The 23,876-nt window shown below is 33.7% G+C and overlaps 1 protein-coding gene across 3 annotated transcripts in view; it reads left to right on the top strand.

Annotated features, from left to right (window-relative positions):
- Positions 1-23,876, top strand: part of LOC118201726 (uncharacterized) — a 149,885-nt gene that overhangs the window by 8,874 nt on the left and 117,135 nt on the right. The window contains exon 2 of one of the 3 annotated variants that reach the window (XM_085824801.1): positions 21,695-21,948. The exons of the other annotated variants lie outside the window; for them this stretch is intronic. The gene's annotated coding sequence lies outside the window, so the exon portion shown is untranslated. The remainder of the gene's footprint in view (positions 1-21,694; positions 21,949-23,876) is intronic. 3 annotated transcript variants of the gene reach the window in all.

Here is a 23,876-nt window from a genome sequence, read left to right as displayed (position 1 = left end):
ATCCTATTCAGGCATCAGGGTCTGCTAAAAGGTATGGTAAAAAGGAAAGTTTTAATTTTAAACTTTGATACATTCCAATTCTTGCTTTTCTTCCATCTGGTGACATTCCATCTGCATTTAATAAGAAAAAAACTTCCTATTCTCGATGAAGGAAATGCAGTAGTACAGTAGTTCAAGGATAATTATGTATCCGATAAAAATCAGGCAAAATACGAGAAATGGAAGATTTGCTTCTTTATTTCCTCCAGATTTCTGATCCGTATTCAATCGAGTAAATCTTGGGTTTCCAAGAACACAAAATTGAGTCAAAGAATGGTTCAGACGTTTCAGAAAACTTCTAGAAAATCTTTTTTTCTAGAAAATCTCATGATAGCATTTGCATAATAATTCATGAACTTAGAAACAGTTACAAGTGCAATTTAGGATTGAGGATATTTTTTTTATTTTTTAAAAATACAGTCGCCACCCGGGGGGGGGTTCGACGTAGAGAACTCTGCGAAGCTACTGGCTAGGATCTGTACCTAGGCAGTCTCAGCCATGGTGGTATACAAATTACAAACGTAGTGGTTCTGGAAGCCCCGGAAATGTCACATAGTGGCTGGCCCGTGGTTCTGGCAAGTCTTAGAGTTAAGGGCTCTAATAGCCTGGATACGCTGGGTAACATCCTTCTGCGACGGGTGCCTCGAGCGAATGGCAGGTAGCAAATCATAGACAACGATCGATGTCGCAAAAGCGAGGGGTCCCCCTCTCCAAGATGCGAGGGCAGAGGTTGAACCTCTATGCCTCATTCTGTGGTATGACGGGACTGTTAGTGACGTTTAATTGGCGGAAAGGGGAATGCCAATACCATATACTTTTTAAATACAGTGAAAGAAGATATTTTAATTTAACCCTTCGAGTACTTTTACTTGTTTCATACAGTTTACTCATTTTCCATCCTGCTAGCCACTTTATTCTCAAAATGTTTTCTAGGTAGAGGTGGCAACGTCTAAACTGCAAGACCTTGTGTTGTAACAAGCAACGCTATTAGAAATGGATCTTTCATTTTCGTTAACTTTTACAATGGATAAAGTTGCATTTCAAAATTCGTTGAGTAGCTTAAATTTAAGCGGATAAGTGCTTTCTTCTTCGTTTCCAACTTCAGATGATTGAAAAATTATGGAACATTTTCTATACACTTTATAAAATTTATTTTTAAGTTATCTTTCTTGAGAATATTTAGATTTTAGTTCGATATAATTTCTTCCAAAAATTATGCTTCTTTTAAAATTACGGCTCTATCACACAAGGGACGGAGATGGAACACTTCATGCAAAGGCTCCACCAGCGGTGAAAAAAGGCTGATTGATTCTTGCATATTCTATATTTAAATTTAAATTGCTATTTATAAAACATAATCTTTATAATTTAGGTTTTGTTGCGTATATTAGTTTTTTTACTGCAGAAATGATTCATACTAGCTGGCCGTGTGCATAATTCGCACGGAATTTTACAGTCTTTTTGTGTAGCCTAGTCTAACTTGTATTTCATGTAAAAAATCTTTGTCGGAGTCTTTTTTTTTTTTTTTTTTTGTTTTGTTTGTTTTTTTAATTTTTGGAGCAATAAGTTACGTCACTTTACGATGCACATCGAAAACTGCATTACTATATCAGTGTGTATCAGTCAGTGTATTTCAGTGCTGTATTGCAAATTACCAATGAATATATGACTTTTTTTCAGAAAATGCATCCAATAAGGAGCTATCAGATTTTTAAAGTAGGAGCTATTTGTGGTCTGCACGTATTCCAGGCTTGTGACATGCTACTGTGCGAAGTTTGAGTATCTGTTAATAAACCAGGAATATTGATGAACTTAAGGTAGCATTAAAATATTCCAAATAGTGATACAAACAAAAAACATGCAGGGCAAATCGTAGAGGAGTTGTACACGATAGAGAGCTTTTAAAATATGTGTTGCTGTACAATATAAGAGACTTAAGAGAGGAATGGCACTGTTATAATAAATGGCATAGCTTCATATAATAAATCAATATTTTACGACGTTATTTTGATCGCAAAATTTTCAGATTATCGTGCGCTATCATGCCCATATATGTATTTAGAAGAGCCATATGAACAACTTTTGCCAAAACCAAGAGTTCGCCAAACATTTTAACAAATTTCTCTTGAAGCAACGACTTTATAATTCGTGATTCTCGCAAAGTGGGGATTTTATATAAGGATATAGCTATGCCTATAATTGTTTTCCTCAAACCTAAAATATTTCATAAAATATAGTGTTGGGACACCGTATAACAAACGAAAACTTTATCTTATACTATGAAGTTTTAAAAATACATGTGAAATACGATGAAATCATAATCAGTTATTCGCAAGTATCATGCAACTGAAAAATATTAATTTGTTTTCGAAAGTTTTCTTTCTATGTGCTGAAACGACTAACATATTAAGTACAGATACTGGAAAAAATGATCAGGTTTTAATTTGAGAGGTATGGCACAAGACTTTCGTTCATGCCAAAATAATTTAAAAAATAAATGCATGGCAGCGTAACGTAATGTAATATTAAAAAAAATTTGAAAGGACTTTTCTAAGGATGTATCTAATGTCAGAAATGAATAAATATTGGTATAATCTTTCTCTCAGTGCAGAAACACTTACAGATTTTATTTTCCAGAATCTTACATGATTTACAAGTTTATAAATACAGAAGATTGAGAAATGTATTAAAATATTGTTTCATTTGGCAATGTAAAGAAAAGATGTTTAAGTATTCCGTTAATCAGACTTCAGTTATCAGAATCTTTTCTTTCTTACAAGCATTTGTCTTCAAAAAAGATTTTCAGTGGAGTCCTTGAAGGAGTTTTTTTCCTCTAGATGTCTTCTTTAGAGGAATATGCTTTGGACGCTTACATTAGGTTTTTTCTTAGTATAATTAGCATGCACCAGGGCATTGCCATTACGTTGTGATGTCGCGTGGCCCCAACTTGTCCGCAACAGTAGTAGTGACTGCTATGAACTGGAAATTACACAAACTACTTAAGAAGGGTTTAATCGCTTTTTATTTCACTTTAGAAATTACAGTTGCGTTCACTTTACGCTCACAAACTACGCCGACCCGGCGGTGTAACAAAAATAGAAAAGTACAACTAAAAATAAATAACAGGATGCATAACTAACGAAGTCACTATCTACGAGGCTCTATAATTGTAACTATCTTAACCGCGTTCTAAGATACAGCTGAGATTCAGCAAACTTTCTGATTAAGAAGTTGAAAGATTCAACTAACTGCCGAAGTAGGCACACAGGCCGAAACGCGCGGTTCTTAAATTTCTACCAAGCAACCTTCACGCTCGTGAATCAAGAAGCACACTTACAAATCTCGTTTCCCTTCTATTTAACTCAAAATTACTTCTGCTAAAAATTTGAATACTTTGCGCGTTCTACAAAAATTTACATACTCTGGCATTGGCAATTCTAGGGGAAAGTAAAGGCTTGACAGGAAAGATAGCTTAAACTTAAAATAAATGTTAGTTAAAATAAATATAAACCCTACATTTGCCGCTGCCAGAATTTGTAAACTTGGAAGCAGGTCCTAGAAACGACCTGTTGAAAAAGTTTCCACATTCTGATCTAAAACTCAAGAACCCCGTTTACATAAAACAAACTGTTTCATATAAGATTACAATAATTTCTATAGACACATAAAATTACCATCTCTTCTTACAGGATCCTTTTCTGTTCATCAGCAATCAATCTTTTCTCTTCCTTCCAGCATCTGGAAGGAATAAGTATCAGTATCTTCTAAATAACTTATGATTTACACTTTCTTAACACGGGATAAAGTTTTCGTTTTCGAACCTTTTATTTTCCTTAATTAATTGCTTAATTCACATTCATTCAAGTATTCAAACATGAATTTAACTTTACCCTGGTTCTCCACCATGTGTGGTGTCAAACGGGAATATTCGTGTTTAGTATTACTACACTTCCCCTAACCACAATGATTTGTTAGAATTCCAACAACCAAATAGACACACCTTAATCGACATACTGAAACTCGATGAGCTATGTTTAACATTCTTGAAATTCAAGTGTAGGTGGAGAACCCTACAAAACACATTCATTCTAAATTCCCCCTCATTCATCTTTAGACATGCAGGCTTTCGCTCTAAAGCATGATTTTATCTGCTGTTTAATACTTAAATTTGAATTCATTTCTTTCGAGTATTTACTTTCAGCATCTTAAATTTTATGCTTCTAGACTAAATTCTACTTTTACATAACTTTCAAGTATTTACGTATATTTACAAAATTCTAATACATATGATTTTTACAATTTACCATAAAATGAATAAGATAAAAATAAAATTTTACTTCACGCTTTCTTCGCCAAGCTGGCGGCACTGAAACTAAATTTTTCATTAATACAAGAATACGAAGCTATTTTACTTTCGGCCAAATTTTGGCTTTAACATAACAGAATTAGTCTTTCGACCAACAGGAACTGCTTGCTCTTAGATTTTACACTTAAAGAAAATAATACTTTTGCCTTAGCTAAATAAAGTAAAACAAAACTAAGTCTCAACCGAGACAAATTGACTTACGTCAAAACATAGAACTTCGTATTTACGCATAACATCTCAGAACAAAAGAAAAAAAATTATAGAAGATTTTAACTTATCTTTGAGTTTTCGATGCTTGGAACTCCGACATCCTCTTCTGGCAGAATTGATCCCACGTTATGGAATTCATAGAAGTCAATCTTCACCTTTGGGTTCTTCGAGTTTCGTCCATGGTGACTTTTCTTTTTCTCCCTCTGTACGCCGGCCTCTTGGAGTGGTAGTCTTCCGGTTCCTGTCTTTTCCGTTTTGCCCCTGAACGGCTGGTCTTGGCGGCCTCCGGTCTGGAATCTTGCTTGAATTTCTTCTGTTGGTGGCAATCTTTTCGTTCCTCTTTCTGTCTTTTTGTTCTCGTCAACGGCGGCCTTGTTTGCTCCTAAATATCTGGCCCTGGAAGTGGTTTCCTCGACGCAGAATTTCTACTGCGAGACGTTGTAACTGGTCTTTTCCTATTTACCAAAAATTCTTTACGCGGCGGCGTTGATTTCTTGCATTTCTTGAATGCTGGAGTCTGACCATTTTCCTTTCTTCTTTTCGGGACCGTAGCATGACTTGTAGAAGGGCTATGTTCCTCTTGTGTTCTCTGCTTCTTGGCTGGTGGAGCGGGTGGCGTTACTTCCGGACCTTCCAATTCTTTTGCGCTTGAGTCCTGCAAGACACTTTTAAGGATTTCAAAATCATTTTGATTATAATATTTTTTCACCTGGTCGGGACTTGCTTTACAGATTTCCCCTCTCTCGTTCTTAAGGTACAATACGACTCCCTTGATTTCCTGAATTACACAGGGGCCTTCAATATTTGGACCCAACTTTGCAGTGAAATTGTATGGGGCACTTGATAAAGAAAATTTCCGCTTTAACACTTTGTCCCCAACTTTAAAATCTGCTTCACGGCGTTTTCGATCATAGTACAGTTTCTGTCTACTTCTTGCCGTATCCGAACTTTTAACCGCCTGATCAATGAGTTTATGTATATCTTTTTGTTTGGATTCTTCCTCTCTTTGTTGCACAAAGAATAATTTATCTAGTGCGTAATTAACTTCCGTCCTAAAAATAATTCTGATGGAGTTTTCCCCGTAGTATCATGATTTGCTGTTCTTAAAGCATAAGATAACTCATTTATGTAGCCATCCCAGCGCTTGTGATGTGTGCTAACATAACTTCGAATTATTTTTACAATATTTTTCTTAACTCTTTCTGCACTGTTTGCCTGTGGTCTATACGGGACCATTTTGATATGGTGTATGCCAAGTCCAGTGCAAATGTTTTGAAATATATGGCTAACGATATCGCTAATGACTTTTATCGGTGCACCGTATTTTAAAATGTATCTGTGTAAGAATGCATCTGCGACTGTTTTTGGCTGACGCGCGTTTAAGTGGAACAATTTCTGTCCATTTTGAAAAATGATCTACAATTACCAAAAGAAAACGATTTTTATTTAACTCACTCTGAGGGAAAGGACCAAGAAGATCTATGCCTAAAATTTCATTCGGAAATGTAGCGCGAATGCTATTTAAGTACCCGGCCGGGCTGTAATTAATATCATTTATTAACTGACATTGACGTTAAGTCGTTAAGTCCAACGTAGTCATGTATCTCGTAGACTTAATCTTTCTAATAATTTCCTCTATAACCGGCAAAGGGTAAACTGGGAATTTAGTAACACTATTAAGCTTTCTGTAATCGATAGCAAACTTCCAAGCCTTTTTATCCGAGGGAGGGAACTCATTCTTTTTCCTACGTAGTACGACTGGACTCGCGCACTCACTATTTATGGGCGTTATTATCTGGTTCTTCAACATTTCCTGAATGTGTTCTTCAATTATTTGTTCTTTCTGTTTATCATACCGGTAAGGTTTAGTCCTACAGGGTTTGTCGACAGTTATATCATGCGTAACAATTTGACAATTACCAGGTCGTTCTGAAAACAAGTTCGAAAAAGTACTCACCACTTGCTGGATGGCTTGGCTTTCATGGTCATTCAAATGGCTAAGGTCCACTTGAGGTTGTTTCACTGGCACCACCACCCTCCGATCCATTTTCAACATAATTGAATTTTCCTGAAAATTCAGTTTGGCCTTCGCGGCCTTTGAAAACTCCATGCCTAAAATGACTGGACTTTGCAAATTTTTTACCACAAAAATTAATACTTTGAGGCTTTCATCCTTTACCTGTATTTGTAAAGATAATTTCGCAATGCATTGTCGAGTTTTTCTTTGCTCTGCTATGATTTCTGTGTTTTTATTTTTAAATAATTGTAACCTATTAAAATTCTTCTTAAAAATGTATCACTCATAAAATTGCCTTCTGCCCCTGTATCGATGAGGGCTTTTATTGGTACATCGCCAACCAAGACTTGTATAATCGGTAATTGTGAGTTCTTTACCACGACCGTATTTAGGTATCTTCTTGAGGGTTTTTTCGAGACTTCCGGGGTCTGGATCCTCGTTTTTACAGGCCCCTCTACTCGTTTAAAGCTTTCCTTTCAACTTCTGTCTTCTGGGTACGCGGACGGTTGTTTTCAAATTTCCTTTTTGGGCCTTGACCTTCGAGCTTCGATGAGTTAGCTTGATAGCTCTTTCCCCCATAAGAGCGATTTGCGTTTTTGGTCTTTTCATTTGAAAATTGCCTTCGGATACTTTGAGAATACGATGCCCCTCTAGCTTTTCCGCTATTCTGCGATTTTGGAACTTGACCGCCAACTCGAAGAGTTCCTGCAAGGTGCTTGGGTTCCGAATTTCGAAGTAATCTTGAACAGCAGGTAGCAATCTTGGTAAGATTATTTCAATAATCTCCGCGTCGGGTTTCTTCCCATACAGCATATCCGTCAGCTTAATTTTTGGCAGAATAAAGTCCGTCAAATCTTCCATATTACGTTGATAAAAACTATACAATTCGGCTTCTAGCTTTGCTCGGTCTTTCACTATGGGGAAGGCCTTTAATAATGATATTTTGAAATTTTCAAAGGTATAAGTTTGGCCTCTGAATTCCCCTAATAAAAATTTACCTATATTCTTCCACCATAGTGAGGCCTGTCCTCTTAGTGCAGACGTGGCAATGGCAACTTTTTGTCTTTCAGGCACAGGGTGTAGCTGGAAATCATTTTCGAGACCTTCTGAGAATATCACCACCGAAGTTTTTCCGTCGAAATTGACGTTTGGCTTGATTGATGCTCTCATCGTCTGGACCAGGTATCCAAATCCTTCCAATTGGCTTGTCATTTCTTGTTGTTGTCCAGCAGCTTCCATCCAGTTTTCGGCCATTTCAGTTCGACAAGTGTTCGGGCGCCAATGTGATGTCGCGTGGCCCCAACTTGTCCGCAACCGTAGTAGTGACTGCTATGAACAGGAAATTACTCAAACTCGTAAGAAGGGTTTAATTCCTTTTTATTTCACTTTAGAAATTACAGTTGCGTTCACTTGACGCTCACAAACTACGCCGACCCGTCGGTGTAAAGAAAATAGAAAAGTACAGCTAAAAATAAATAACAGGATGCATAACTAACGAAGTCACTATCTACGAGGCTCCATAATGTAACTTTCTTAACCGCGTTCTAAGATACAGCTGAGATTCAGCAAACTTTCTGATTAAGAAGTTGAAAGATTCAACTAACTGCCGAAGTTGGCACACAGGCCGAAACGCGCGGTTCTTAAATTTCTACCAAGCAACCTTCACGCTCGTGAATCAAGAAGCACACTTACAAATCTCGCTTCCCTTCTATTTAACTCAAAATTACTTCTGCTAAAAATTTGAATACTCTGCGCATTCTACAAAATTTACATACTCTGGCATTGGCAATGCTAGGGGAAAGTAAAGGCTTGACAGGAAAGATAGCTTAAAATAAATGTTAGTTAAAATAAATATAAACCCTACAACGTGAGAAAATGTTCATTTATTCATTTATGTTCCACTACTTCTTTCAGATAGCAAGTTTTCAGCGTGATGTCAGTCGGCAAAGCATATCGTCAGTAATGTTCCTTTCTTGCTGCATAACCGAACAGTGATTAACTGCATAACCGAACAAGCGATAAATTCGCTGAAGAATTAACAGCGCACACGCAGAGAAATCAATCACTGAACTTATTAAAAGTTTTAAACTTTAATTTGTGTTTCCTTTTTTTTTATAAATATAAATGTCTATAATGAATCTTTCCAAAATTTCTAGACCGTAAATTTGGTACATTACGCTACCATGCATTTCTCATTCACGTTAATAAAAACTGTTGCTATCCTTTAAATCCTAAGCCCTTTATATTCCGCGTAGTGTGGAAAATAGCCATATCATACGATTGCCATTTGGCAAAACATAAAAGCATAAGTTATTTTTTTAGATTTAGTCAAAATGTAACTGCTGTACAAATTGAGCAATTTAAAAGCAATCCTTAATAATTTCGAGTTTATTTTATTTAATATACATGATTATTGCAGTAAGAATTTATTTATTATACATCTCCGAGATATGACTACGTGAAGCATTACTATACCTAAATATAGAATATGAACTGATATTTTACCTAAATATGGAACATAAAGCACTTGAAAAGCGTTGTTTTTTTTTAATACTTTTAGCGCTTTTCGTTGATTTTAGTACTGCAAAACAATAACTCAGCTATGATAAAACCAAAAGCTGCTTCATGCAATTAAAGTAACGAAAACGCTGCCATGAGAGGAAAGACTTGGAGACAGAGGAACGATTTTTATGAGAAATAAAGCTAACATTAAAAGCATATCGATACTGTTTTTCAAATCATTATTTGGACTTTGTATTTAGAGAAGAAAATGCTGATCATAAAGAACCGTTATCTTGTGTCTTACCAAACACTTACTCGATTATTAAAAGTAGCAATTATTTTCCGTATGCAATTAATAGTGACATTTATCGTTAATTACATAGCTGAAAAATTTTTGACTAATTGGTTAAATTGTTATTTACTTCTGTCGATGAAACTAATTGGGTAAATTGTTATTTATTTCCGTCGATTTTCGTTGTTACTCTGTTTATTGCCTGTAAAAAAGAGAATACAAGTAAAGCGGATATTTTATAGTGGTGAAGCAATTAAACTCGCTGAAGGCTGGTTGATCCTCTCGGAGTGGAGTTTCGGAGACTTAATTTACCTGAATAAGATTTTTCTCTTGTGCAGTGAGAAATACATTTTATTAGGGCTTTATGAAGGCGCAGATCGTAAAGCCGAAAGCGATTATATACTTTGCTAATAAAAATAATACATGAAGCTTAAATTAGAATTTTTAATTAGAAAAAAGTTGCACAAATGTAACGCTGAGAAGAAACTGCCAGAGCAGCTTTTATACTTTAAAAACATTTTGACGAAATATGCTATTGTAATTTCTACACTAACAGTATTTAATATTTATTTCTTCATTTAAAAAAAAAAAATCTGCTTTTGATGGGGCTACCGAGCATTTTTCATTTGAAAGTCCTCCAAGAATGTATCGCCCCGCCCTCAAGCAGATAGTTCTAGTGTGCTTTGCTGTAATATCAACAAAATATACCAGTCGGCTTATGATGAAGAACTACGTTTCTAAAATCATACCTTCATTTCGTTCCATATACTTTCAATAGGGTTTAAATCAGGCCTAAGATGTGCTTCGGTCACTTCAAAGTAACTGTAAACAACGAACAACGAAATGCATAAGTCATTGTCTCGATGATGAAAAATGTTTTCTGATACCTTATTTTGGTGTTTATGTTTTCACGTTCTCTTTAATAACCTTCCAATGTACTAAATAAACTACTAAACATTCTCTTTAATAACATCTTAATAATGCCTAGCTAATAAACTAATAAACTTTTAATAACTTCTAACTCTTCTAAAAATTCTTCTAATTCTTCTAACTAATAAACTTCTTTAATAAACTCTTATATCTAATAATTTTTAATGACTTCTAACTAACAATAATTCTTCTTTAACTTTCTTTAAGAACTATCTAATAAACATTCTGTTTAATAACGTTTCACGTTATCTTTCTAATTCTCACGTTCTCTTTAATCTCTTTAAATTAATATTCAAATATTTTGCATAATTCGTCACGGCATCAATAAAAATAAAATTCTACAATATTGCTACAAACATGTAGCTACTAAGACACTGTTATAAATTGATAGCTCGCGCCGTCAGGTGGCGCTTCGAGCGTCTTGTCTTTGTTGTTATTCTATAACTTAATTTTAGTTTGATGGAAGAACGAAAGTGTTAAGCCTAATAATAACGAAGGCGTATGCCTAATAGTAATGCTTTTAACCATTGTATTAATTGCAAATAGAATTTTGCGTATTAATAACGAAACAGAATAATCACTTACCTCTGGATTTAATGCTCTCTGAATGGCAATAGAAATAGTTACTACAGACACCTCTGTCATCTTGCTTTACTTTAGGTGTCAAATTCTTTGGATTATTTCTTTTTACGGTATTTTCAACCTCTTTTCCATGTGTTTTCCTGGTGTAAATGGATAGCAGGCCTATGTGATAATCAGGAGCTCTGGTGTTCGAATCTCTGCACTTTTTTCTCGTTTCCTGCTTCGGTAAACCTAATCACTTTACATTTTCATTTTTAACCCGCCGTACAGTTATCGACCATCTGAACAAAATATAGTAAATTTGCTTTAAATCTCAAAAATAATCCAATCCCAATATAATAAATGTCTATTTAACACCACTTTTGCAAATAATAACTTGAGAAGTTTAGACAATTTTTTTGTATGTTTAATGACCATGTCATCTGTCTGGTGTAACAGTTTTCTGGTGGTTTAGAAAGAAACACTGAAAATCTTTCCTTAAAATTTTGCCGAAAATTTAACAGTAATCAAACGGCGTGAATTTCTTGAAAGTTTTCTAAGTAAAATACGCTGATCTCTCAAATTAAATTTCAGTGTTTGGACCCCCATAACACAAGACATCCTCAGGATATCCCATTTAAGTAGCAATGTCCCGGGAAGCAGTTAGGATATCCTGAGGATGTTGATTCTCAGATATCCTGAGGACTTCTTAAGTCAACATCCTGAGGATATCCTATTCAAGTCTCATGTCCCGGGATATATGAAGATCTCCTCAGGATGTTGATTTTCAGATATCCTGAGGACTGCGTAAATCAACATCTTAAGGATATCCTGTTCAAGTCGTAATGTCCCGGGATGTATGAAGATCTCCTGAGGATGTTGTTTCTCAGATATCTTCAGTACTTACTTTTATGGAAGCTCATATCTAAAAATATTAAAGTAAAGTAACCTTGTACCACACGCAAGTCATGTTATAAGAATCGAAATCTTACTCTATGGATTACCTATTCGGCATATGAAAATTTAATTATGCTTACGCACTTATTTTTGTCTTGTATATGTTGGCTGTAAGTATTAAGTAATAATATTTTCAAATTTTTGTTGTTGTTCCACAATGCCTAGTGATCAGAGTACTTTCTTACAAATTATAGGCACGTGTTTTCAGCCGTTTTGAGTTTCATATTGAAATTGTGTTTACGATTAAATTCTAATTGCTACATAATATATTTTGTAAACATTATTTTAAATACCTTTCTAATATCTTTGAACACAAATATTATTTACGCTACAGGTTAGCTCAGAAAACCTTTCACGAAGACATTTATCCTATGGACAGATGGGCATGATGTACATCCATGCCTTATCTGGCATTCGAACTTGAACCCTTCTGTACGGCAATCTGCCACTAATCACTTACTCGTCTCTGAGGCACTAATCAGAAATATCAAGTTATAAAAGTATTCTATTAAATTCATCCATAGTTCTTAGCATAGAAATAACTATACTTTGAAACTGCAAAAGAAAAAAATACTTTTTGATCTGTTACACTATTATAATAGTAATGAATGATGTTTAGTGCTCTGTAGTAATTAGTAACAATAATTTTTTTTAACAAACGAAATTTTAGTTTACAGACGCAGTTAAAAATTAGTCTGTACGAGGTTTAACTTGCTTTAATTTGAATTTATAAACAGAAGAATAATTTTATTGGGCTAAAAAATTTATTGCAGTTTCTTCGTTCATTTTCTGGTAAGTTCTTTAATAATGAGAATTAGTCTTTCAAAGCGACTAAGTTTACCTCAGTCGCTTTGAAAGACTAATTCTCATTAAATCTTAATGTAACTAATCTTAATGTAACTTAATCTAACTAACGCTAAATGTAACTTATTTTTTACCTCTCTGTAATAGGAAAATGAGCTTTAAGAATGACAAGAACTAACATTAAGTTCTTACTCTCCTCAAACCTCACTTTGCTACCTCTTTAACCATATAAATATTCGATCTTTGCTAAACAAAGAGGAAAAAAAATATATATATATCCAGCGCTCTGCAGTCTTATACGTTATGCCGGCAATGTTACATGACTCCTCATAATTTAACAATAGTTACTGCTTTATTAATTTATTTGTTACATCCAGAAAATGCAGTAAACACGTTTGTTCAAGGTATATAACACAAAGTTAAATGTTGTTATGAAAACTCAAAATTAGATAACAGATTATATAGATGTTCAAACTTTAAATTAAAATGATTTAATTTTTAAATTAAACGCGTTCTTTAAACTCAGCAGTTTTATTACTTTATTTTATACTATAAATAACAATTGAAGTTGAAAATCTTAAATCTTTGTTTACATTATTTATCATTGTTCGTAAAACTGCTTCTCAACTTTTCTTTGCTTTTGAGAAAGCGAGCTTCGCTAAGAATGTAACACCTCTAAGCACTTTTTCTGTAGCCGATGCCCCAAGAAGATTTCTCTTTTGTTAACGTGGCAGATTTATGTGTCAGACTTTCCTTCTTTGTATCACCCTACAAGGCACACCATGGAGGTAGGAACCATGAGGGAAGCATCCCTTTACGACAAAGGACGCAGAATGCCCCCAACGGTTTTAATTGCTCCCTAATAGTGATATTCTTGAAGAACCTAACAAAGTGGAAAGTACACGTGCTTACTTTCTGATTTCCATAATTCAGCTATTCTGCTAAACGTTAATAGCCGTCGTTTCAAATTCTGTTTTAGTTACGAACTGACTTGCTGACGCTTGCAAGCGTGTTGCATTGAGAGAGTGTGAAAAGTAAGTTTCAAAATTTTCCCTTTATTCTACAAAAATGATCAGAACTAAAAAAAATATCTCTGATATCTAAAAGATGGATTTATAGCAGAATAAATCAACGTATATTATCGGATTCGTCAGAAAATGAAGTAGCATTTAATTACGAAAAAAGCCTGTGTTGAATTTTCGCTCTAGTAAATATTCTTTTCAAACTGTGATTCGGAATATGAACTTTTATGTCTCAAGAAGAACTGACTGATGACGATTACCAAAACGATTATCCCATTTTAAGGAATATTCTAAATAATAAATATTCCGTTAGACTTTATGCTCCTTGTGTGCTTAGAAGTAGTACAAAAAATGATTACTATTAGGATAGGCGGAGGCACCTTACAAGCACGATTACCACATAAAAATGTTGAACTAATTTTTTAAAAAAATGACCAGTTTTTAAAGCCTTATGTATCAATTGAATTTGCAAAAAAACCAAGGAACCAATACTAAAAAAATTGAAACACTGGAAAGCTACAAAATACCGTCAATTTTTACTGTACACTAGCCCACTTATTTTTTTTTTAAAAATTAACAAAAAGCTATATGATCATTTTTTACTACTTCATATTTCGATTAGACTCTTATGCAAAATACAGGATCAGACGGCAATTGATGAATACGCACAGCCTCTATTAAAACTCTTCGTAATAAATTTTGGGCTTTATTATGAAAAACAGTATATTTCTTATAATGTTCACGGCCTACTGCATATGTCCGAAGATGTAAAAATATTTGGGCCGTTAGATAATTACAGTGCATTTAAATTTGAAAGCTATATATCTTCTATAAAAAAAATTGATTAGAAAATCTTTCGCTCCATTACAGCAAATAGCAAGACGAACTCATGAACTGTTTAATCATACTGTAGCCATGAATAATGATTCAATCAACGTAACCGACTTAAGTTCAGAATTTCAAAATTTACACACATCTGGTCCACTACTTAAAGGTTATTAAATGCTTAATTTTATTATTGAATTTTGTATACAAATTAAATGAAGTCAGAACTGAATTTGTAGAATAATTTATATATCGAAGAATTCAGTTTAGGGCTATTGAATGGTTAAAAATGATCGAAAGATTTTTAATATTTTAAAGCAAAATTTTCTTTTATAATATTTTGTATTATTAATTCATTTCAAGTCTCTTAGGTTAGTGGGATATCCCGGGATGTCCTGAGGATGTAGTAAGTAGGAGTTCAGATCCTAAAAACATCCCTTACGCTGTCGATGGGATTTTGTTAGGATGTCCTGAGGATGTACTGGGATGTAACATTAAGCACTCGGGAGGAGGTGTTTGGGAGGCTTGCGGGATATTCCGGGATGTCCTGAGGATGTGCGCATATCCCGCGAGCAACATCCTCGGGATATCCCAAGGATGTTTTTGTGCTATGTGGGGACTTTTTTTCTTATTTAGAATTTGGTTTCCTTCTTTGAAGTTCACTGTAACACCGTAAATATCAGAAAGTAGTGCATTAAAATTTTTAGCAGCTTTCATAAATAGATTTGTAACTTTCGAAATGAAAACTAGTTCTCTAACCTCATTTGGCGGCTTTTTGCGATACAGTGAAATTATGTTACAGAACACGTTAAATTTAAAGCGATTCGTGGAATAAATTAAGGTTAAAATCAAGGGATATTTAATCTGCATCATATGTTAATAACAAATATGCATAACAAATAACAGTTTTTTAAATTTTAATTTATATAGAAAATAATGGTATCCCAAGATTTTGGTGGATTATTTTAGTGTTAATTAAGTAATATTTTTTTAAAAACTGTTTTACTGTATAAATTTTATGTATAATGTTGGAAGAAATAGGATAATGATACTATTTACAAATAGGGCCCACCAGAGGCCGAGCAGTAAAGTCGATGAACACTGGTAGTTCGGTCCGAGGTTCGAATCCCGCGAACGGACTGGTTGCATGGGCGTTTTCGTGTTTTTCCCCATGTGTAACATGTATACCAGCCAGTTCCCTTAGAAAGTCCTCAACGAAGGCATCTCTCCCCCTAGGCAGACAGTGTGCTTTGCCGTAATCTCAATAAACCAACCAAACTATTTACAAATATCAGTTAAAAATATAACTTTTGTAAATTATTAGTTTTACAGGAGATTCAAAAGTGTCTCAATACTTTTGGCAGTGGATTACAAGCCAGTTTCCCTTAAAAGGACCTCCACGGGGCATCCCTCCCTTTCCGTGTAGGAAAGGAATTTCCTAAGGGCGGAACACGTAATAAGCAAAAAAAAAAAAAAAAAAAAGAACTTTTGACTGTCACTCTTAGATCCCTTATTCATATTCGATGTTTTGTGAAAAAAAGTTTGTTTAGCAGCGTACCAAAATTAATCATTTGAACACTATCAGATAACGTTATTGCTAGTTTTAGCAACATTTTGGAATAAATATTATTTTGCACCATGTGTTTTATAAATAATATAGGTTTTCTAATACTCTAGATAGATTACAAAATTCTAACTCTACTTCTGTACTATAGTCAAACGGCTATGATGGAATTTGATAATAATGTGAAACCTGAATTTTTGTCTCTCTCTCTCTTTGTATATGTATGTATACTCTTCCTGAACTGAAATATTTGCTCAACTGGTTTTAATAATTTTATATTTTTCATGATATTTTACATCATAATAAAAATGGTTAACACCATTAAACATTTTTCATTAATAATTCCTGTTCATAAGGATTACCAGTTGACCTACCACAAATTTTATTTTAATTTATATCCATTCGAAGCTACCCACTACCGGCTGGGCGGTAAAATCAGTAAGTACATGTCGTTTCGGCCTGGGCTAGATCCCAGGCGAAAGTCCTCCACGAAGGCATAGTCCGGATACAGGGAACTGTCTTTATAACAAAGAGCAACGAAATTACAGTGTAAGGATTACAGTCAGCCGTGTGGCTAATGCAATCTGTTTTGATTAAGCTAAAGGGGGAAAGTACATGTGCTGTTCTTTTATTTTGGTTTAAAAAAAAACTGCCATTTTGTGGGTTTTCCAAATACTACACTGTTGCAAATATACTCCTGCAATTATTTGAAAATAGATGTGCATGGCAATAAAAATTCTTTGGCATATGCAAAAAAAAAAAAAAAATAATATTTTACAATATATAACCTAAGCATTTAAAAATATTGCGCAATACCGAAATACTAGTGCATCAGTACAAGTACATACATGTAGCGGTATAATACAATTTTAATATTAGTAAGATATTATGATAGACTATTATATTCCAGTGCTATTGCACTTTACAAATCTGTTGTACATATATTAATCCTGTTATGCAAAATTTACATTAGAGATAGAAATTCAAACAGTACTTGAAAAGACATCTAATGTGCTGATATACAATTATCTTGAAAACAATTTGAATGTTATGCGTTTATCAAGTTTATGGCATTTCTGTTTATTGACCTTAACTACGGCAGTATGCTGTCTAGTTACTTAGTCGACTGGAGATTCTAAAAGTTATTTCAATGAGGTTTTGGATACTTCTTAGCGTGTATGTTAACTTGAGAACTGACAACAATATTTTGAATCTTCCCAGCAAATTGAAGGAAATCAGCAAAGAAATCAACAATCAAATGAAATTGATAACAGAAAATGTCGAAACCCATGAATAGTGCCAAAAGATGAGTTAGTCAAGCAAATGATGAATCACTTTCTCAAACTGAATCAAAAGAAAAGCGCTGATGGTAACAAGACGTTGGCAACGAAATCAGGTGAGTCATGGACTCTTGAGAACAAAAAAGAGAGTTTCCTACCAGTTTCCTAGTAGAGACAGAAGTGTGGGCAAATATGGAAAAAATTTAACATACACTTCAACTGTAGAAACATTATCAAGAAATCTTCAGTATCTTCAGAAATATAACGGGATTATAATCTTCATGAACTTTTGTAAATATTCTGTAGACAATGAACAACATACAACACCACCGCATTGTGGGCACCACCTTGTCGGCAATTGCATTGATGTAGGCAATGAACACCAATGCACAGCGGTTCGCGGTTTTCTTTTATTCCTAGAGGTAGGATTTCATGTACGATTCAGAGTTGAAATCATGCCATTCCCGAACTGATTCGAGTCAACACATCAGAAATATTAGCACAGCTAGATTGGGCACTAGCACCCCTCTCCAAGCTATGTAAAATGGCTACAAATTCTAAAAGAGGGTGAAAAGCCCATTTTAGTTAACAGCGAATGTGCTGAATACTTAGCATTTTCGAGTTTTCAAAATTATTCCAAAAAGAGGATGGAGTAAAACTAGCATTTCTGATATAAGAAAAAAATGATCACCAAGATTCTCCTACTTCAGACAATTTGGAATACTATGTTCTAGCAAATGTCGCCATGATCAGTAGAGTGATTAGCGATGCTGGCTGGCATATGTTGGGCCAGTTTTGAATCCCGAAGAAGCCTTAGATGTTTGTAAATATCTAGTTTCTGTGCAGCTTGGTGGTATTTAAAATGCTGGAGAGCCAAAACTCCTTCCGCAACGTTTGGTCGTAGGCGAAGAGGTCTGGGTAATCCGTCCTTCGCACACTCTAAATTAAAATTGAAATGAAGCTTCTTTTTCCTCAAAAGTGTAATTCTGTCACATCCAGTGGTGAATTCTAGGCAAAGTTCTCAGTGATGAGACGGCTAAATGTCCAGCGAACACTGAAAGCAGCGAATGTATTAAGTTTCAGATGTCCGGTCATTTGAAACAGCAACAAGAAGTTCTAGCAAATAACGCACTACATAATCCGAGCAGCGACTGGTTCGATTTGGCACTTGTGATCAAGAGGTAAAACTTCATACTTAGGCTGAATCTCACTATTTCGAAATGCATTCCATCATATTATAAATGAAAAAAACTTATGATTGAATGTAAGCAATAAAATTAATTCGTTACCGAATTCAACGCAATTAGTAGTAAAGGTTTAAATTATGCTTTAAGAAAAGAAAACAGTCAAACAGTTGCCAAATAGATAAGATCATTAAACATTGGCAGTTCGATCCGGATTGAAATCCTAGTGAAAAGACTGGCTGTGCGGACAATTTCGTAGCTTTGAAACATGTGTAGAGATATTTAATTTCTTTAACTAGATGTTTTTATGTTAAGAATCTTTACTTTCACTTCTCTGTTTCCGTTTTCTCACCAGAATACATATAAGCTGACGTGTATTTAAGTGAGAGTTTGAGATGGTTTAGACAAAGTGTGTTTTCCCTAGTGAAAACCACGCTGCAAAAAGTGTGTACTATACTAAGGTAACAGTTCCTGCCTTCGACAGTGTATTATAATTCCCGACAGTTTTGCACGCTGGTGAAGCAACAGCCAACTTTGCGTTTAAATTACTCTGCGTAGCTTTCGACTGTTATCTATTTAGATTTCCATACTTTTACATTGAATTCCTATTTTGAGTTCTGGCCATAAATGTTGGCTGATTTGTAAGCACCAGTTGTGCCTTATTCAAAAACAAAGAAAACTGCATCTTACTTAGTTTTTTAAAACTTTAAAATAAAGGATCTTTTATACCCTTCTCAAATCTCTGTAGTATTTCTGGAGACATAGCGATAAGTTGCTTGCAGTCTTACTGAGGTTTTACCGCAAGTTACATTTAGTAAAAGGCTCATTCCTTACGCTTGAATAAGAAGAATAAGAACCTGTTTCTTTTAAGAAAGTCTCCTTGAAGCATCCCACTCTCAACCAATAAACTTAAACTGAATTAATCAAAATTTAAAGCAGATGAATTTTTGTATTCAGCTACTGCAGATGGCAACAACAACAAAAAAAAGCTTTTTTCTTAAAGAATTTAAAGCAGATGAATTTTTGTATTAAGCTACCGCACATGGCAACAACAACGAAAAAGCTTTCTTCTTAAAGAACAGTAGCGTTGATGATAAAAATATTTTACATTTATTAAATCTGTTTTGGGCTTCTAATTCCAAAAATAGAGCTCAGGATTCTGTGACCCATTTTGTATCAGACTGCTAAAATAACAGGAGGTAAAATAATATAAATAATATAAAATATAAGAAACTATTTCATATATTTCTTTCAAAGTGATGGACGCCTTAAAATATGAAATATGATAAAGAACATAAACAAAGATATAATTTTAATGAAAATGTTTGTCACGATGATATGTGAATTCTAATCAAGTTCGAAAAATTTATATCGAAGATTTCAGTTCTGCCTTATATTTGCCAATCTTCTTTTAACACTTTCTAACGCTCATCTGTTCTTATAGCAATGCATCTATAATATTATTTTATTTAAAATACTGGTATTTTTTATCAATTACATCTCCCGAGAAAGACCAGTTACCTATATTATGCCAAATGTTTTGTTTAATAAGAATTCTTCTGCAAAGTAACTTAATTTCTGGGTGAAAAGAAGAAATATCAAAACGAAAGGATTCTGTACCATGTATGTGATATTTGCATTAGGATCATTTCTTTTTAACTAAAATAATGTTGCAAATATCCATAAAATTTACCAATTGTAATTTTGTAAATTAAATACACTTAAGTTTGATATAGTGTTACAGAGTATTGCAATTATTAATTACGTAAAGTATTACATAGAAATAAGAAAACTGCATTAATGTAATGTTGGATGTGTGTATACATATATATAAAACATAAAACTTAAACAAAATAAAAGCCATAAAAATTCTAACTATTGTAGAATTGACGGCTAAGAGGGCTGCTGTGATATTTGAAAACGAAATACTGTAAGAAATAACAGAAAGGCAAAAAATAATAATTTTTAAAAATTAATTTTTAAACCTAGATTAAAACACTAATATAAAAATCTAAATTAAGCCAAGCTGTTTATGTATAATGAGCAAATAAGAATAAAGAGGATTGTAGGTTCTAAATTAAAATTAACATTTAAAAGAATGTGCTTAGAGAATGATGTCTTTTTCGAGATCCTGTTCATAAGTGGCCGAGCTGAACACTGGTAGTTCGGTCCGGGATTCAACTCCCGCTGAACGGGCTTACTGCATGGGCGATTTCGTGGTTTTCCCCATTTGTAAACTAATAGTAGTTCTACTCTACAAGCAGAATTTAGGTTTTTAGTTGGTTACAGCAGATATTACTTAGCCATATTTTCTTCTAAGAATGTTTCAGTATCTTTTGTTTGTGCAGAAAAACATCGTTTTGCTGGATGGGGCAAAAAGTTATCCATGCCTTCAGTGTAAGTTATATCAGAATCTTTTTGTTTCGTTATGCCGAAAAAAGAAGGTTCTGTTGAGCAAAAGTTTTAAAGGTTCTTTATAAGCTGCGTTTGTAATTAAACATTTTTCAAAAACAAAGTAATGAACTCCAATTAAATTTGAGTTTTTAAATAGTCATTTACTTTTCGCACCGATATAAATTTTTGTACAATATTTCGAAATGATTTAATAATTTATTAAAAACTTTTTATCTAAGAATATTTATGATTTATTAATGATAAATTTTAGATATTAGATTTTGATCTAGTATATTTCCAAATTTTATATTTTTTATTGCAATAGAATCCAAAGTGTAAAATCATAACAATTTCTTTAATTTTATTCTGTTAAGCTTCCATGAGAAATTTGATTTTTAGAGGGAATTTAATAGAAGCGCATTATTTTTTTAGAATTTCGAAATTTATAATATGTGAGAGAATAAAATAAACATAAAACTGTGCATATTTTAAACAAATTTTCATGAACTTAGCAAATAGTTTAAAAATCTAAAAATTTGAAATGCATTTTAATTGCTACATAATTTAAATGAAAAATATTAAATTAATGTAAATTACATATGGAACATAAAATATAAGATGTTATAATTATATAATTATACAATTCAAAATACGTTAAAGAAATGCAGAACTTTATTATGCAATTCTCTAAAATATGCTTAATGAACCCTGAAATACAAAAATGTGCTTTGGGTTCACCCCATGTAGGATAGGATTCATCTCGAAAAAGTGAACTTGCTCAGAGAGGAAGTGAGTCTATAAACAGACTCGTCAGTGAAAAGAATCCAAGGTCCCATCTCCTCTATGTCTACAATCCAAGAACAATGCCTGCTGAACTTCTTGGCGCATTGCATTCTAAGAAAAGAAAGGCATCTTTTGCAAACAACTTCCTCAACATCTCTGAGCCTTAACCAGCTGAAACACAAAACTGTTCCAGTTAAAAGGCTTGAATGAAGCTTTTGGTAACAGAGTTCTGTCATTATATCGTATTTACATGATTTTATTTGGGCTGGTTTATTCTTTTGCTGGATTAAATATTGAAATTAACTTTTGACTCTCTTTTACTCTGCCAAAATTATTGAAGTTTTATAAAGATAAATCTTTCTGATTGCTGCTATATTTCAAGTAATTTTTTAAAAAAATTAGCAAATAGTTTATTTAATATTGAAGAGAGGGTTTAGGGATTTTCGTTACATATTCTTGCATATCATGATGTGCCAGTGCAGAATAACGCGTAACTGGAATAATAATATACAATAGTAAGCGCTCTCAGTGAAACTCGAAACGAACGCACAAGACTTGAAATGAATATTTCACATCGCCAATAAAGCCACCAATAATTTTCCTGGACACCGAATTTCTTATTCAAAACAGTAATGTTCTCAGCAGTTGTTACCTTGGAGGTGTTTAATGAATTAAATTATAATCTTACACCGTCTGATATATCCGAAAACCTTGAAATAACGGTCAACTATTTCCTTGCTATACTGTTTAGAAGGAATAACTTTTTTGTTATTTTTCAGGGTTCAGAGGCAGCGATTTTCTTACCCTTTCAATGGATTAAAATACATAAAACAAAATTTTTTTAAAAGAAACTTGTTGAGATACACGGTGTTAGAAAAGTGGGAAAGTTTTTTTTTTTTTTTTTTTTTTCCAGATGTGACAAAAGTTTTGGTCGTACATATCTAAACTTAAAATCGAGTGCGCGATACAAGAGTTGTACAGCGACATCAACTTTGATAAGCAACTTATGCGATAGCATAGAAATAACATAAAAATGATCACATTCTATTAACTTCAATTTTGTTTGGCAGTTTTGAATTAAAATAGTATTTTATAACGGCTTTACGCTCATTTTAATCGCATGCGGGTAAGAATATCATAACAGCTAATTAAAAGCATTTTTAAAGCAGATAAATGAAAGCCTTTAAGGCACGCGTGATACTTCTAGTAGTCATTTCGGAAACACCACATTGTGACTTTTATTCGTCTTATGACTTTGAGAATTTTTAGAAACTTCAGAAATACGATTATAGACTGTAATACCCAATGGCCTTAATGATAAATAAATACAAGGAGCAGCAGAAATTGCACTAAATTCAGCCTCGCCCAGAATACAACATGAGAAGATCCATGACCTGGCACCCTAAACAGATGAAGACTTTTTCTACCAAAGCTAAACCTCCGTTAAATAAAGGATCCAATTTAGACAGACAAATATTGTCCTGCCTTAAGGAACTGTGTTTAGTCCTCTACTATTTTACTTTTATGTCAGTGACCTTCAAACTGTTATTTAGAATGAAAGCGGAATCATAGTGGCTTTATTTGTGAATGATATGACAATAGGTAAATGCCTAAAAATGTCTCAGTATAAACTAAGTATTATTTGAATCAGTCATATGAGAAAAATAAAACTATAAATCAGCCTTTTGCCTTTAAGTGAGTAAGTCTTGAAGCTAATGCCTTTTAAGGAAATGCGGAATACAGTGGTAGTAATGTGCTGCATATCAGATGTAATTTTAATCCTAAATTCTTCTACAAGTTGAAAATTTAAGCACATTGCATCACTCCATTAACCGAATATGATAATACTGCTTGAACAGCAGCTTTAAAGTCTCTTCTCAGAAGACCATATTGCCCTCTCAGAAGAGACTGCATGCGTTCATTCAGGACCATGTTGATAAAACATAGAAATATCAAACCACAAAATACAGAATACGATATACTAACACAGAAACACTAACTAATACAGTAACACAGAAATACCAAGCAGAAAAATTTCGAGCTAAGTTTGAGAGAGTTTCTGTTTTGAAACAATTAACTATAAAGAAATGGTGCTGCAATAGCAGAACTCTTGAAACAACTTATCAGATGTACAGGGTGTGATTCA

Source organism: Stegodyphus dumicola, chromosome 1 (genome assembly GCF_044657685.1).
Source record: "Stegodyphus dumicola isolate Sdum_Otavi_A_Nest chromosome 1, ASM4465768v1".
NCBI lineage: Eukaryota > Metazoa > Arthropoda > Arachnida > Araneae > Eresidae > Stegodyphus > Stegodyphus dumicola.
This window is presented reverse-complemented; position numbering and strand designations above follow the sequence as displayed.